The sequence below is a fragment of the Idiotropiscis lumnitzeri genome, unplaced genomic scaffold, assembly GCF_059441095.1.
Source record: "Idiotropiscis lumnitzeri isolate Australia: NSW breed Sydney's pygmy pipehorse unplaced genomic scaffold, RoL_Ilum_1.0 HiC_scaffold_161, whole genome shotgun sequence".
Taxonomy (NCBI): domain Eukaryota; kingdom Metazoa; phylum Chordata; class Actinopteri; order Syngnathiformes; family Syngnathidae; genus Idiotropiscis; species Idiotropiscis lumnitzeri.
In genome coordinates this window covers 196,161-211,974 of record NW_028283699.1, presented here as the reverse complement: position 1 = coordinate 211,974, position 15,814 = coordinate 196,161, and the positions used below count along the sequence as shown (strand labels likewise).

The window sequence follows — 15,814 nt, the reverse complement described above, 5'->3', positions numbered from 1 at the left end:
GCATGTGCAGGGGAGTTATTAAGCATTCATTTATTTGTATTAGGTTCATTTTGTCTTCTTATTATTGATATTTGACTGATTCATTAAAAGCAGACATTTATGTTTTAGGTTAATTTTTTACCTGACATGTTTCAGCGAGTCTTTCGCCTTCTTCAGAGTGTCGCATGATGGTGTCTTGAGACCAGTCTTTATCAGCTGATGTTCCATGAGGGTGTGACTTACCTGTCAAAAAAATTAAAAAATCAGAGCAGTAAAAGAACAAGCACAACATGAACATTACAAATCAGCAATCACTGACCACTGCAAAAGGGAAAACCACATCATGGACCGGGAGAAGGGCAGGGTCATCCGCACAGAAGAGAACAAACTACAGCGCTGGATCAGAGAGGCCATTGAGATCTGCAAGCGAGGCATAAAAACCATGAACAGAGACAAGGGAGCCTTCATCCTCTCTACCACCTGGAGCAGCGTCTTGGCGGAGTGAATGGACAGCGGGGGGCGTGACTTGCCTTCATTCTTGTGACAGGTAAGGCACGCCTTCATGGAACATCAGCTGATAAAGACAGGTCACAAGACACCATCACAGGGTTCGAAGTTAACTTTAAAAACTGCTTGCCCATAGGGCAAGTGCCACTAAAATTTGCCTTGCCCGAGTGGCCAAATTACTTGCCCAACTTGGGCAAGTGACAATTTTTTTTCTCTTGCCCTGAGTGACTTTTTGTATGACAAAGTGTCTAATTACAAATTGCATGAATTTTTTGTTCGGACAGTTCCCGCCTAGAAAGAATTAAAAATACGTTACAATCATAAGGGTTGCTTATAGAAAAATGTATCATGTATTAACACATTAATTAGGTGTCTGCTGACCCAGGATTATGTTATTGTTATGTTATGTTATATATGAAAGAGAATGTGGAATGACACTGAACGATGGAAGGTGGAAGGATGTGGAAAGATTGTGAATGACATTGAATGATTTGGAATGACACTGAAAGATTTTGAATAATACTGAATGACACTGAATGAAGTAAAACTTTCTGGGAACGGGCCAATTCAAGATAGCTGCCGCACTGTGGGGGAGGCTTTGGTACCAAATTTGGAAAGAGACCCAAACGGTTGGGTCCATTTTATATCAGTGTGGGGGTGAAACGTTGGTCTCGGCGGAGCTGTCTGAATATTGGAGAAGTTAGAAGACAAAGTAAAACAGAACAATTAAAATCACTCTTCAAATACATATTGTTTGGTGGGCAGAGCATGATTTACAGCTCACCATTTTATTGCATGCACCAAGCATGTTATACATTTTTCTGTCCATGGGATGGCGTAGTCAAGAAAAATGAAGCATCTCGAAGCCCATTCGTGTGTGAAGTATTTCCCTGCAGGGCTTGGCTGCTTTATGGGGCTTCATTTTGCCATCACTAGTTTTAGATAGTTTTAATTTTTGAAAGAGCATTTTTGTTTTAGTATTAAGGTAGGCCAGAAATGGAATGAAATGCAGAGATAGAAATGACACAGGAAAAATTTGGCTAGAAGGGCTATAATTTTCATTAAAGCAGAGAAGAAAATAGAAACTACAAAAAACATTGATGTGTACTTGTCCACTTTAAGGTAGAACTGGTTGAAGTGAAATGAGTCACAAGATTGGAAAAATAGGAAATAAAATAGAATTAACATGTTCATTTTTGTGATAAGAAATTTGTGATTAGGTGAAAAGGGGAAAAAAAAGAGAATTACAGGCTTTTCAAATAAAACAACCTAATTTAAATTGGCCAACTTGTAAAATGGAAAAGAAAATTCTAAATTATGCACAGAAAGCATGAACGTGTTGGGCAGAAGGAAGGAAAAAGAAAAGAAAGAAAGGAGGAAGCAGTAAGTCTTGTTACAAAACATTAACTTTTCAGGACGAGATGTGGTAGCAATGGAGGATCACGTGACGTAAAAAGTCAAACATAAAAGTGTGTGTAGAAGGAGTTCTACATCAACATGCGTTTTACTCATTAGGCCGTGATACACTGGCAAAATTGGACTTCAATAGAATTAATAAGCACGGGCGAATTCAAACAAACGTCAAAACTTTAAAGGGGCGCATTGTCAGTGATAAGAAAGAGAAAAGATATTGCCAGACCACTTTTCTGTAAAAACTTTCCTTGGGACGCCTCGGTGACCCCCATTAAATCCCTGACCCTTCATAGATAAAGTTGAGGCCCAGTGCCTCTCAGGGCTGTAATTTATGTGGCAGAGAAAGGTCCAACAAGCCTTGGTAATCTTTAAAACAGTATCGTCATGGCCATGGAATGGGTTGTGTATGTTGGAACTTGTGAAGATACACTACAAGATTGTATCGACAAAGCATCTTAACGCACTACCAAATTATTATAAGCCATTTGAGCAAAACAGTGACTGCAAAAAATGACTTCATTAGCCTGGGTTACTGCAGGAACCAGGGCAAAATGAATTCATTTGCATATTTAGTCACAACAATTTGGATTTCGTGGCAGAGAACCACTTAGAGTGTGATTAAGAGCTTTCACTGCTGCTTTAAGGAATCAAAAAATTACATTCTTTTCCCACCACATTCACATTGCACGCCGGCCTAATTGTCACAGGGACACATTATACTGATAAGTTGCGGTGCATTTCAGCCCAGCGTCATTTTTTCCCCGCATCATCTAGGAGGCGCCACACGACTGTGGAGCCGTCCAAATTATCACCAAACCGCGACTTGACCTTCCTCCCGACTGGAGGAACTCAGACTTGTAACACAGACCAGGTGCGCATTCCAGACTGATAAGAAGTAAAAGTGTTTGAGAACCAAGGTCGCAGCCTGAAATCAAACTGACTTTTATGCGATGGGAGTACTAACATTGTGATACCAACGGATAAGAGATTGTTAGGATAAGCAGGAAGAGCGTAGGCGGGTGTGAGCTAATTAAAATTTGGGGTTTCCCATCTTGTATGAGTTGTATGGTTACAATGTGGACTGACAGTCAAGATAAATGTTCATGCGTTCTGTCGACATTGGGCTTTAAAAACCACAACAGGAAAAGAAAAGTTGTGCATAAAGCACGTCTAAAATAGTTATTTGTGAACGCAAAATTCACTTAACAGAAAATGACACAATTACAATTGGAAACTGCCTCGCCTTTATATCGACACAGCGCAGCTAAAAGGGAAAATGAACACACCCCCACACGCACACACACGCAGAAAATCAACTTGACAATTTGATCCCACGCCAGGGAAAAAGGTACCAGTAATTGAACGCACACATTGGGAGAACAAAGGTGCAAACATTGCTGAGGACAGGATCAGCAAATTGGCAGATGGCAAATCCTGGCTGCCTAATTCATTGATTGGAAAAGTAATAAGAGTGACACAAGAGCATAACTATGTGTCAAGAGAGGGGTAGTATGATATGAAATTGTTCCCACATACAGACTTTTCAACAAAAAACTTTTTTTTAGACAGTGTTATTTGTTTGAGATGCAATATTGTTTGGTTGTAATTCATATGTTTTCAAAATGGATTAAGTTGTTTCCGACAACATATGTTGATGCTAAAACAGTTGGAAAAAGTGTTGTGTAATCAAATTGTCAGGTTCAATCACCTAAGCATTCACTGAACATAGGCTAAATGAATGGAAGGAAGACAAGAGTTGATCTTTTACTCGCGAGGAGAACGAACGGAGGTGTGCTCAGTTACATCTCCAAATTCGTTCTGGAGCACACTCCGCCGAGCCCTCTATTTTATTAGGGAAGTCCCTAACAATACAATGTATTTGCACTAAGGGATGAAGGGGGGAGCACCAGCAGGAACATGTAAACATCTCAGACACAAGAGGAAAGACAGACATCAATGGCAGTCATCCACTGATTGAAAAGGCAGATATGCCCTTTTAGTGCTCTGGTACTAAAGTCTCAGTCCTTTTGTTTCAGAGGTGTGTCTCAGCACACCTCCTTTGATGTTGCAGACGTTGATCCAGTCTTCAGGCATCCGCTTCTCTGTGAAGTCTTCTCATCCATATGGTCAAACATGGGTCACGCTGTGGAACAATTCTTTTGCAATACTAATAGAGTAAAATATGGGATAAAATACATCTTCAACCTAACACAAATTATCCTGACATTTGGAATTTCAAGAAGTGATTTGAAGTGAAAATTATGCATTTTGTGAATGATGTTGTAACAAGTGGGACAGTTGTTGCAAAATTGACTCAAAGCGTCATTGTGCATACAGTCTGCAGGACTTGTGGAACGCACTAATGGGACTGTTAAGGGCAGACTTATCAAGACAATGAGGGAAAAAAAGGAGACAATGACCAGACTGTGTTTCAATCACAACAATGAGGATAGTGCCAGCCGAAGTTAGGACACTATCCCCTATCGACTCTCAGGTTCATCAGAACCACCAGCGACTGGCACATCAGTCCCAGTCCACATGGGAAACATGTTTTGACCAAAAAGAAAAAAAAAAAAAAGACGCAATTACTGGTCAGTGTGTTCTGATCCACAGAGAAATCACGTCCGTGTGGGAGACCAACTCTTCTTCAAGGTGCTGAAACGACTTCGTTGGGACAAGTGAATGCTGAGATGGCCCTCGCCAGATGATTGCAGTGACCCCGACGGCAGCAAAGGTCGCGGGGCGTGGCAGCTGGATCCACCAGTTGCAGTACAAGCTTCTCCGGTTTCCAGCTAAAGGCCGAGCAACGCGAATCCCTCGAACAGGAGCCCACCTGAGTCACAATATCGGACCACACGCACATCGGAACCGCACAACCAGCCACAGATACGAATGTTGAAGCCACAGAACAAAAAGATTAGATATTGTTTGGAAATTAATGACGTACATAAAGAATTTTAGCCTTGATTGGAGAACATTACTGCATTTACATTTTTAATAAAATGAAACAATTATTGATGTTATGACCACTACGAAGAATTTGAAAGACAATATATCGGGATAATTATGGTTTTCATTTTTGTTATGTGTAGTCTGTTCATGTTGCATTATTCTTATGACAAAGATGATTATTAACTGCATGTTTGTTGCCCAAATGTACCATTACAACCTGATTGATGTTGAGAATGACGAATTCGAACTGGACAATGACAAACTCGAACTGGACACTGAAACCTAAATAACACATGGACCCTTTTGCCCCTGCCCCCACACATGCACACACATACACCACACACGAAGATCCGGGAGGTAAAGACGGCTGTCCCCTCCTACAACGAGGCAAGGGCCTCGATCAAGTCGCCGCAGAGACAAGCTCTGCGTGGAGACAAACTCTGCGTGGAGACAGTTTTGTTATTTTTCACTAGGTATATTGAAGTTTTTTTATGTTTTATTCCCAAGTGACCAACATACCATGAGAATCTCGTTCCACGCCGGAAGGGAGGAGGGGAATTTTGTCCCTACTGAGGGTTTTCGCCCCTCCACGGATGACCACACTGTTGTATGATTTCATTATGATGATCTGTCTTAAAGCCGTAAGGACATGATTTAAACCCACAAACGGGTGAATGTGAGATGGGATGAGGATATGTAAATAGTTTGTGTATTTCTAATCATGTTTTTATACACTATTTGTATCAGTTATAATTGCGCACACACACAGACACTCACATTATTGCTTTAGCACACACGCGCACAACTGGAACACACGCACACACTTTAGTTTCGAATTCCTGACTGACTACTGTGGTTGATTGCTTCCTGCCTGCCTGCTAGAATTTCAGACAGACCTCCATTGTCTGCTTAGGTTGCTGATAAAAGACCGAACGGGTGGTAGAGAGTGAGAGAGAGTGCGCGAGATTGAACTGGCAAGACGCCTGCTTCACCTCCTGACTTCCTCTCCCATTCGCGAATGGTCAAAAACAAAACTCTAACTGGTTTGGTCTGGATTTATGCCACCTTCAGTCTAAAAATGGCGTCAGGACGTTTTAAACCTGACAGTTGCCTTGAGATCTCCGAGCTCGAACTGCCCTATTCCCACCTTGATCACAAGCTCCCATGAACCACTTGGACAGGGTTGCCTGTGTCCTTCTCGTTGATGTCCTTTGTGGCTCCATTCCTTTTCAGTGCTCCTAAAACAAAAAAGACAAGAAGCCAACTTAGTAAAGCTATTTAATGATTGTGAAACCTTATGGGACATGCTGAAATGTCTTCACACCACAATCCCTTAAAAAAAAAATATATTACCGTATAGAACATCAGAAAAAGGCAGGTCTCGGCGCTTGTTCTTGCTACGATGTCCAAAGAGATTGTACTTCAGAGACAGAGGATTTGTCATGATGAACGCCATCATTGTTCTGACACTATCGTCCAATCCACCAATACCTGCAACCATTATAACATGGGTGTCACTCGATCCAGATAATCATCACACACTTAAAAATATTTTGGCAGTTAAACTGGTTATGATAAACGTCACAGGAAAGGAATTGTCGATTAAGTGAACAGCTTCGGTAACGCCATATACACTCAAAGGGCAAGAGCCCAACATTCTACCAAAATGATTATGATTAGGGAGGTAACGATTCACTCAAGCCCCGATTCGATTTTTGATTTTCAGTTCCCGATTTCGATTCGATATTTTAATTGTTTTAAGTTGCTGCCACGTTTGTCTCTGTGCGCTCGTGTGATGCTGCAGCGATCCACAAACAAAATATGTCTATACGTCTTGTGCATTTTGAATGGAACCAAAAAACAATACACGATGCCAAATTGTACTATTATTATGAAACTGCCTATGAGTAGTAAAAGAAATACTTGTAAAAATATTTCACATTTTTAGAGCCCCAATACATTCTTTTAAATATAGAAGGGACTGAAATCATGTGAAAATTGAGTCTTTTTCTCAGTTTCCGACTTGGGGTGAACACATTCGGCTTATCATAGTTGCAGTTGACCATCTTGAACTCTGAAGTCTTTCAACTCGGCCTTCCGAATCAGGGTTTTAGAGGTGGGGCTATTTAGTGATACAGTAGGATGGTTTGATCTCTGTAGCTCCAGAATCAGGAATGTACTGGGACTGGGGTTCCTACTTGGGTTTAGGGTACCTAATTTTATATTTCAAGAAATTAAATAATTATTTATAATTTTGAAGATAATACATTAAAATTTCATCATTTTCATACCTGCATTAGATCCTGCAGTAGACTCACAGACTCAACATGTTGGACGTACTCAAGGACCTTCTGCAGCGCCTCTCTTGGTTAGGAAGCTTTTTCTCTGTGACAATCCATGGGGAGGTGTAGATGGTACTTCGTCATCACAGGCTTCAGACTCGTCACTTGAGAAAACATCCCTGCAATGGATGCATAGACACTTGGGCATGAATGTCATTTAACAACAAAAGCTAGAACAAAGAGCTTTGCATTTAAAAGAATACATCTGTGATGGGGAAGCCAGGTTAAAGTGTTAATTTTATAATTATGTAATTAGCTGCAGGTTAGTCTAGTGAAGGTGTAATCACTTCTATTTTGGAGCATAGCTTTTGCTCTGTCCAATCATTGCCTCACCTGCTGAAACCCACATTCGGGTATTTTACAAACCAAAAACTTAAATACCTGTACAGCTCTCATTTTTAACTTATTTTCTCTAACCTTTACCCACAAAATTTGAATATTCAAAATAAAAGTACACAAAGAAGTCACAATTTTTCCACATTAGTTACTTACGTAGTTCCTCTCAAATGCAGCTCAACACTGCATTGAATTAGAGCTTGATAAGCCTACACACAAAACATACAAAGCACATTGTGGCATGATTCTGAATGAGCCAATCTAGCATTTCAACATCTGTTCAACTGTTGGAATTTTAACTATTATCTGACTCTATTAACCAACATTCATCCAACAATTATGCGCGCTCGTTTTGGACACTGCATTGAATTAGAGCTTGATAAACCCACACACAAAACATACAAAGCACATTGTGGCATGATTCTGAATGAGCCAATCTAGCATTTCAATATCTGTTCAACTTTCATCTTGAATTTCTATTATTTAAATAACAGGCAACATTCAACAGTTAATATGTTTTGCTTTACTTACCCAAATCAAACACATCACAAAAAAGCCTTAAATGAGCTAGTGGAGTAGATTGTATTAATTTGAGTGAAAGCTTAAGTCTTTTGGAGAATTTTGGAGAGAGATCGAGGGACACTGTGTTTAGCGTCGTAGGCCCAATGCTAACAATATGTAGCTCGTTGTAAAGGTCCTCATAAAAATAAATAAAACACACAACGCTTATCAGTATTATTAAAAGGGTGATTATAATGTACTTAAGTTTTCCCCAAAATAATTCGAGTACGTACGTTGTTGATATACCCTCTGTGTTCTCGTCACTTATCATTTTAGCATACTGTGTTTTAGCTAACGCACCAAGCAGTTTTCCAACACAGGCAACCTTGAAAAATTACAAAACACATTGTAAAGTAAGTCTAAAAAATGAGAGCCAGACATTTACCCAAGATTAATTAATTAATTCAATTATCGTTCGGGACTCACCGTGCTTTCAGCTCTTCTGCCGCACCTCAAAGACCGCGTAGCTTGCATTCGCTCCTTTTCTCACAGTTTGAATATGCTGCCTTCAAAAGAATCTGTAATTTTGACAACTCCAACTTGAATCTACAAAAATCAAGCAATAAGGTAGAAATAACTTCAAATATACTTTGAATAAAGATCTTTCACAGCATACAGAATTAATAAAATAACATTAATTAATAATGTTGATTTTGTTTATTTAAAAAAAAGTAACTGTGTTGACTGTTGGATGTGGCTGACAATGCTGGACCTGCCTTGTCAAATAGTTCATAGATGACAATCTTAGCTGTCTGGTATATTATAAAATGTTATCTTGTCCCTTAAGGGTTATTAAGTCACAGTTGGGGGTACATGTAAATTCACAAAATATAACGTCCAGCCTTGTTAAATTTAGCATAGATAAATACATGAATTTAATTTTAATTTTAATAAATCAATCAATCCTCTGTACTGCTTCTTGTCCTCACAAGGGTCCCCGGGAGTGCTGGAGCCTATCCCAGCTGTCTTCGGGCAGTCGACAGGGTACACCCTGAACTGGTTGCCAGTCAATCGCAGGGCACACAGAGACAAGCAACCATCCGCTCTCACACTCAGACCTTGGACCAGTGACCAATCAACCTATCATGGATGTTTTTGGAAAGTGGGAGGAAACCGGCGAAAACCCTAGCAGGCACAGGGAGAACCTTGCACTTCTGTACTGTGATGCGGACTTGCTAACCAGTCCGCCACCGTGCCGCTTGTTCTAAAGAGTCCCAGAAAATAAAAACACCCGTCCCTTAGTCAAAAGCGGAAAAAGTCCAACAACAACCCGACCATAATTTGCATTGTTCCATAAGTTAAATCAATGTCAAACCTAATAAAAGCTGACTTCTGGTCCTCAAAAATCCTACACTTATTTTAGTCCTTTCACAATCTCGCAGCATAGGCTCCATGGCCATGTCTCTATCGTTTTGGCATCCATTGAATAGTTCTACTGAGAATAGTCTTCAGGGTGGTTACTATTAGCATAGCATGCATTAAATATCAAAAAGGCTCCAGAACAAATTTTCAAACCCATGCCCGCTTAGCTCATCTATAACCCATACAGGACCCAGACATGGTTGACCAGCTCTAACCTATGCCCACTTATCCCACACATAACCCAAACAGGACCGATAAATGGTGACCACTTCTAACCCATGCCCACTTAGCCCACACATAACCCAAATAGGACCCAGACATGGTTGACCAGCTCTAACCCATGCCCACTTGGCCCATATACAGCCCATATGAGACCCTCACATGGTTGACCAGTTCTAACCCATGCCCACTTAGCCCACACATAACCCAAATAGGACCTATAAATGGTTTCAGTAGTAGATTCAGTAGTTTTTATCATTACAGCATTTTCCCCTCTGTATAATGGACAGACATTAGGAGTGTTTCCTTACACTTAGATACGTTTATACTGTGTATATTTGCATGCTTTTTATGAATGTCTGCTGCTAATGTTATACATTAACGGCTACATTACGCCGCCGACTCTGTGTGAGCTATATCTTTGCTGCTGTAACACCTCAAATTTCCCCATTGTGGGACTAATAAAGGACATCTTTATCTTTATCTTTACCAGTTCTAACTCATGCCCACTTAGCCCATACACAACCCGTATTGCACCCACAACATTTGCCCAGTTTAAGCCCATGCCCACCAATCCCAGATGGCGCCCACATGGAACCCTGTACCATTGCCCACTTCTAGCCCATTCCCACTTGGTACCCAGGAATCCCGCATTTACCCCATTTGGGGCCCAGTTGGACATGTTGGCTGGGTACAGTACTTTTATTCTTGCAGTATTTTTATCATTGCAGTATTTTCAATCATTCAGTATTTTTTTTTATCATTGCAGCATTTTTATTTATTTCCCCTCTGAACCATAGACAGGCATTAGGAGTGTTTCCTTACACTTGTATATGTTGTGGGCTGTAAGTGTGTATATACATGGGGATCTGTGTATATACGTATATACTGTGTATATTTGCATGCTTTTTATGAATGCCTGCTGCCAATGTTATACATTAACGGCTACATTACGTCGGTGCCACTGTGTGATGTATATCTTTGCTGCTGTAACACTGCAAATGTCCCCGTTATTGGACAATTAAAAGACATCTTTATCTTTAGAAATTGAAGATTCACTTGCGAGGCCATTTTCAACACGGACCTTTCAAGAGAAGCTATATCGTCCAACACTCGGTCAGTGCTGTCTAAGTGCTTTTCTGTATATTGTTTGTCCACCCGTGGTGTCATAAATTATGGTATTATGAGGGGGATTTATTCAAGTAGGACTAAGTAGGACTTCATTGAAGGCCCAGGTGTGAAATGCATGGCCCTCCACTGGTTCAAATAATATCTAAAACTAAATTACCAGTTACATGTGCAATTTCAATATTCAACAATTATCTCAACAAAAAAGGACAATCTGAATTTTTTTTAAATGCACAATAAAACAGAAAAGCCATTTCCGGGTATTTTACAATTCAGTCTTCATTGGGGAAAAAACATTCAACAATTTGCTTTTCTTATTTAATACATAGTTCAGCACAGCAGGTGGCGGACAAGCACCTTAAAACGTCATTCGCCTACACAAGGAAGAAGAACATGCCCGAGGCGCTCCCGTGTCCTCGTCTTTCGGTCAACCTGAGAATAATGTTCTTGAGGATTAAAGTTTATAAATGTAAGTATGATGTGATTTTTTATTTTATTTTATGTTGTTGAACAGTGTTTTTGTTTATTTTATAATTTCGTCATTAAAAGGCTGTGGCGGTTGGAGAGTCAGCTTCGTGTTAGGGCGTGTTAAAGATCCCGATACCCACACTACACCCTCATTGAAGTATATACGAGTAAAATTATTCGAGCGCGCAGCCAAAGTATATTGTCCACAATTATTTGCGGACTTAACCAAAATCCCATTGAACTGGCGATGTTCGGTGGAATTCTTGTGCCCATGCTGAAAAAAATTCTCTTCAAATGGACATATCAAATTATGACATTATGATAAACAGTTGCATGTGTGCAATTTCGGTCACTCTTTTAAAGTCACCTACGTGTTTTGTCCGAGTGCAGCTAGCGTACTTAGCGACCTTGTGTGCATGCGCCGCAGATTGTGAGAGCGCCTCAAATAGTACAAATGAAGCTATAGCTTGTTCCGGTGGGTCCCAAGCCAGGGTTTTTTCTTAACTACCACATTACTTAAGTTTTAATATCACTCTCAACGTCAAAATTGTTACAAATAAATACATAATGATAACGTGCCGCCAAGCTCGATGACATAGGAGGCGGAAGTTGGTGTCGTCACACGCATTGTCCCAATTTTGCAATATCGGTACGCTTGGAACCTGTGCTCTGCAACACCCCATGTACACGTCAACGAGGAACGTATGGTGTAGAGTGTTTATTGCGATTGGGCCATTCTTTGTCACGGTCTTCTCTCTGACAAATTGGCATATTTAGCAGCCAAAATATAATGAGCCGTTGCTGTGATAGTAGTTGCAGCCCAAGGTTATTTTAGTAAACGAAAATGAACTCAAAACTTGAATAGAAAAAAATAAAATTCGATAATGAAAAAAATACAGTGAACCCTCGGTTATCGCGGTTAATGGGGACCGAGACCACCCGCGAAAACTGAAAATCCGCGAAGTAGCGGCGCACCTTCAAAAATGCTTAAAAAAAAAAAGTGCGAAGTAGTGGTGCACCTTCAAAAATGCTTAAAAAAAAAATAATAATAAATATGTATATATATATATATATATGTATATATATATATATATACACGGGTAGAGAGAGAGAGAGTGAAATTCATGCTATAACAAAAAAAAAAAAATTATTATTAAAACTTATTATTTTTTTATTCCCCAGCCATTATTTTTGTATTTATTCAATTACTTCTTTTTGTATGAAAGGTGGCATTCTTCATTTATTTTTTTTATTCATTTATTCATTCATAACTGACAGCCTCGCGCTCCGCTCGTGCTCGGGCGGAAGAGGTGCTCCTCTTCGGCTTAATTGTCATGTCAAAGCGTGTCTCCGTTCGGTTGAACTCGGTTTCATTTCGCCCCGCCCGTGCCCGGGGAAGGTGCTTCTCTTCGGCTTAACTGTGACGCGAGCATGCCCTCCTCCTCCGGAGCTTCCATTCGGTTAAACTTAGGGGCCGCTTGACACCGCCCGTGCCCGGGGAAGGTGCTCCTCTTCGGCTTAACTGCCACGCACGCCGGCCGGCCTCCTCCGGAGCTCTCGTACGCTCCCGAACAGAGCGAAATGTCGCCCCGCTAGTGCCCGGGCGGAAGTTGTTCCTCTTCGGCTTAACTGCCACGCACGCTGGCCGGAGCTCTGGTACGGTCCGAACCGCGCGAAACGTCGCCCCAAATCGTGCCCGGGGGAACGTGCTCTTCTTCGTCCACTCTCCTCTTCGCCCACGCTCTTCTTCGGCGCATGCCGGCCGTCTTACAGCTCCAGCGCCCCGTCGTGCCGCTCGGCGAAACTACAATGCCCCCGAATATTTTTTAGACCCGCGAAGCACTGAACCCGCGAAAGGTGAACTGCGAAGTAGCGAGGGTTCACTGTAAAATGAAAATGCTCTTTCAAAAATTAAAACTATCTAAAACTAGTGATGGCAAAATGAAGCCCCATAAAGCAGCCAAGCCCTGCAGGGAAATACTTCACACACGAATGGGCTTCGAGATGCTTCATTTTTCTTGACTACGCCATCCCGTGGACAGAAAAATGTATAACATGCTTGGTGCATGCAATAAAATGGTGAGCTGTAAATCATGCTCTGCTTACCAAACAATATGTATTTGAAGAGTGATTTTAATTGTTCTGTTTTACTTTGTCTTCTCACTTCTCCAATATTCAGACAGCTCCGCAGAGACCAACGTTTCACCCCCACACTGATATAAAATGGACCCAACCGTTTGGGTCTCTTTCCAAATTTGGTACCAAAGCCTCCCCCACAGTGCGGCAGCTATCTTGAATTGGCCCGTTCCCAGAGAGTTTTACTTCATTCAGTGTCATTCAGTATTATTCAAAATCTTTCAGTGTCATTCCAAATCATTCAATGTCATTCACGATCTTTCCACATCCTTCCACCTTCCATCGTTCAGTGTCATTCCACATTCTCTTTGATATATAACATAACATAACAATAACATAATCCTGGGTCAGCAGACACCTAATTAATGTGTTAATACATGATACATTTTTATATAAGCAACACTTATGATTGTAACGTATTTTTAATTCTTTCTAGGCGGGAACTGTCCGAACAAAAAATTCATGCAATTTGTAATTATACACTTTGTCATACAAAAAGTCACTCAGGGCAAGAGAAAAAGAATTGTCACTTGCCCAAGTTGGGCAAGTAATTTGGCCACTCGGGCAAGGCAAATTTTAGTGGCACTTGCCCTATGGGGAAGCAGTTTTTAAAGTTAACTTCGAACCCTGTGATGGTGTCTTGTGACCAGTCTTAATCAGCTGATGTTCCATGAAGGCGTGCCTTACCTGTCACAAGAATGAAGGCAAGTCACGCCCCCCGCTGTCCGTTCACTCCGCCAAGATGCTGCTCCAGGTGGTAGAGAGGATGAAGGCTCCCTTGTCTCTGTTCATGGTTTTTATGCCTCGCTTGCAGATCTCAATTGCTTCTTTGATCCAGCGCTGTAGTTTGTTCTCTCCGGTGCGGATGACCCTGCCCTTCTCCCAGTCCATGATGTGGTTTTCCCTTTTGCAGTGGTCAGTGATTGCTGATTTGTAATGTTCATGTTGTGCTTGTTCTTTTACTGCTCTGATTTTTTAATTTTTTTGACAGGTAAGTCACACCCTCATGGAACATCAGCTGATAAAGACGGGTCTCAAGACACCATCATGCGACACTCTGAAGAAGGCGAAAGACTCGCCGAAACATGTCAGGTAAAAAATTAACCTAAAACATAATTGTCTGCTTTTAATGAATCAGTCAAATATCAATAATAAGAAGACAAAATGAACCTAATACAAATAAATGAATGCTTAATAACTCCCCTGGACATGCTCCTAAAAATCCAAACCTTCACCTGTAAATAAAACGTCCCGACCTGAAGACATCTTAATGTTATTATTTTGTTATACACACAGCGCCGCCAAGTGGAATCAAAAATTTGTTTTTATTTTAATTTTCACGTACTGCACGGTGCCCTTTTGACGAATCCGACTGAAAATTAGTCAGAAAAGACTCACTTACTCTCTGCCGAATTTTGTGACGTTTTGGCAAAAGGCGTGGCTATTACGGTGCTGAAAAGTCCGATTGTACTCTGTGGCAACAAAAGCTCCGGCAACATTACTCAGATGATACTATCTTCTCGAAGTTGTACACATTTGAGGATACTTCAGCCCTGAAGACATCCACCAACTTATTTTTCATCGTAGTAGTAGCGCCACCAACTGGTAAAAGCTAATACAAGTTATTTTTTTGGATGTTTTTCTCCGTGCAACTCAACAAGGTCGCCCTCATATATGCTCGGATGACTGTTTCGGCCATGAGGATGTCACAATACGAAATTCATCCTTTTTCGTGAAAAGTTGTGGGAGTGGCATTGCACTGTTCGGCAATAAAACAACGCTGATTATGAGGTTCTAAATATGAACGACAACTCGTGAAACTTTACACACACATCAGGCAGAGCAAATTTATCAATATTTTATACGTTAGTTGTGCAGCTATTTTGAAATGGCTCGCCATGGCCCTCGAGAAATGTTAAAAAAAGCAGCCCTGGTTGAGTGTTTCACCTCGCTTTTTGTAAATTTTATGGAGTACAGTGAACCCTCGGTTATCGCGGTTAATGGGGACCGAGACCACCCGCGAAAACTGAAAATCCGCGAAGTAGCGGCGCACCTTCAAAAATGCTTAAAAAAAAATACAATATATATAATAAATATATAAATATATATATACGGGGAGAGAGAGAGAGAGTGAAATTGATGTTATAACAAAAAAACCAAATTATTATTAAAACGTATTATTTTTTTATTCCCCAGCCATTCTTTTTGTATTTATTTAATTACTCAGACTTTTACCTGCTGGTACGCCGTCTGGTGTGCCCTGTGAAATGAAAGGTGCCATTCTTTCTTTCTTTATTTATTTATTCATTCATAACTGACAGCTTCGCGCTCCGCTCGTTCCCGGGCGGAAGAGGTGCTCCAATTCGGCTTAACTGTGACACACGCCCACCCTCCTCCCCCGGAGCTTCCAT

General features: G+C 40.9%; 1 long non-coding RNA gene across 1 annotated transcript; it reads right to left on the bottom strand.

The window, feature by feature from the left end:
• Positions 1-296: 296 nt before the first annotated feature.
• Positions 297-7,709, bottom strand: LOC148314975 (uncharacterized). Its single transcript, XR_015841366.1, has 5 exons — positions 7,686-7,709; positions 7,143-7,312; positions 6,205-6,342; positions 5,999-6,089; positions 297-399 (listed from the first exon to the last, which is right to left on the bottom strand). It is a non-coding gene; the product is annotated as an uncharacterized LOC148314975 (long non-coding RNA).
• Positions 7,710-15,814: the final 8,105 nt, after the last annotated feature.